Source organism: Lynx canadensis, chromosome B2 (genome assembly GCF_007474595.2).
Source record: "Lynx canadensis isolate LIC74 chromosome B2, mLynCan4.pri.v2, whole genome shotgun sequence".
Lineage (NCBI taxonomy): Eukaryota > Metazoa > Chordata > Mammalia > Carnivora > Felidae > Lynx > Lynx canadensis.
In genome coordinates, this window is record NC_044307.1 from 14,831,879 (window position 1) to 14,834,182 (window position 2,304).

A 2,304-nucleotide genomic window follows, 5' to 3' on the forward strand; every position below is an offset into this window, starting at 1 on the left:
ACTCTTAACCGGTGACATGGCCACGCCTATGGCCTGGAGAGAGGTTGGCCTACCCAAACCGCATGGACTGAGCAGGGACCAGCGTCACCCCATGGAAAGCTGAGGTGCTGACACCAAACACAAGAAGGTGCTTTGGAAAGCAAGTAACATGTGTCCCTGCTTTATCTAAGGAAAAGTCGTATCCAACCTGTAATTGGTACTGACATTTGCTAGGCTTCAACCCTATACCAGGCACTGTGCTAGGCACTTTACATATGCCACTGCATTTAATACTGACAATAACGGTTTTTAAAACAACATGGAAAGGTACTCTCAGGGGCGCCTGGGTGGTTCAGTGGGTTAAGCGTCAGACTCTTGCTTTCTGGCTCAGGTCATGATGTCATAGTCATGAGATCGAGCCCTGTGTCAGGTTCAGCACTGAGTGTGGAGCCTGCTTGGGATTCTCTCCCTCCCTCTCCCTCTGCTTCTCCCCCCCCCCCCGACTCACTTGCATTTTCTCTCTCTCTCTCTCTCTCTCTCTCTCTCTGTCTCTCACTCAAATAATTTTTTTTAATTTTTTTTTTAACGTTTATTTATTTTTGAGACAGAGAGAGACAGAGCATGAACAGGGGAGAGGGGCAGTGAGAGAGGGAGACACAGAATCGGAGGCAGACTCCAGGCTCTGAGCCATCAGCCCAGAGCCCGACGCGGGGCTCAAACTCATGGACTCACGGACCGCGAGATCTTGACCTGAGCTGAAGTCGGACGCTTAACCGACTGAGCCACCCAGGCGCCCTGCAAATAATTTTTTTTAAAGGTACTTTGGATATCATTATTCATCAGGAAAATGCACATTAAAATCACAATAAGATAGCATTCCATTAAGGACTGAAAATATGAAAAGTTGGCAAGGATATGGAACAACTGAAACTCATCTATTGCTGGTGAGAGTGTAAAGGGGTCTGATTACTCTGGAAAACATTTTGGCATTTTCTGTACAGTTAAATTACCCTGAACATATGAATCATCAGTTTGACTCCTAGGTTCTTTCCCAAGAGGATGACGAAGATTTTGTCATTAACCAAACCCTACTCAGGTTCCACAGAACTGCTTTCCAACTAGGCCTGACTTTCAGACTTCCCTGTTCCTCTCTGTATGATCCAATTTTAGCAAAACTCCCGATAAATCAATTCAACCAGGACCTTCCATCCTCCATACCTGATCACCCTGATGGGCTGTCGGCAAGAATCCTGTTAGGTTGGTTTAGCCAGAATCCATCTTCTGATGTTTCCTATCCCCACCCTGCTCTGTGGCTATGAATTCCCGTCTGTCCCTGCTGTGTTTGAAGTTGACCCCAATCTCTCTCCCCCACTGCAAAATTCCACAGTAGTGCTCCCTAGACCTATCAAGATAGCCCCCCACCCTTGAATAAAGTTTTCCTTACTGTGCATTAACAAGTGTCATTGAATAACTTTTTTCCTTTAACAAGGGATAAATGCACATATCCACACAAAGATGTATATAAGAATGTTTATAACAGCCGTATTCATAATAGCCAAAAACTGGAAACAAACCACCACATGCTGTCAATTTATGAACATAAAGGCTGTTGATACACTTTGCTAAATTGCTTTCCCTACCAGTTCTACAAATGTGTAACTCCTACTAACTTCTTATGAAAGTGTCAACTTGCACCTTAACATTTTTAGTCATTTGTATTTTGATAGCTACTTAAACCTTCCTTCCACCCCTTTCAACACCATATGCACTCTCTTCTCTCTTACCAGCACTTTATAGCTCTTAAGGCTCATAAAACATGCTTTCCTTCCATCATGTATGTGGACATATGTAAGCGTGTAAGAAAACTCCTGGAGGACAAGGACAACTCATTTTTCTTTCTCTCTCCAAGCCTTGAGCTTTGTGCGTTTCATTCCTTCACTCAGGAAACACCGAGTTCACACAACAGACCAACCTGTAACCGAGACAGGTGCGCTAGGCATTCAAAAAGTTCACTGAACTGAACACCACTAGTGTCAGATATCCTACGCCTGTAGCTCTCCGTTAACATACAAACCCCACGTTTTAAATTCCCCAGATTGTGTACTAATCCGAAAACAAAAGCTCTTAAGTTTATCCTTTAAAATGTATTGACTAAGTAAGCGCCGCTCCCTCGGCCCTGTTAATTCCTTAACGTGCACACCACACGCTGGGGGACTTCGGCCAGAAAAAATGACCAGGGCAGCCTGGTGGTGCGGGGACTTTTCAAGGGATTCTGAAGGGCGCCGGGGTCATTAATTTCTTTGTAAGGACACCAGAACACTGAAT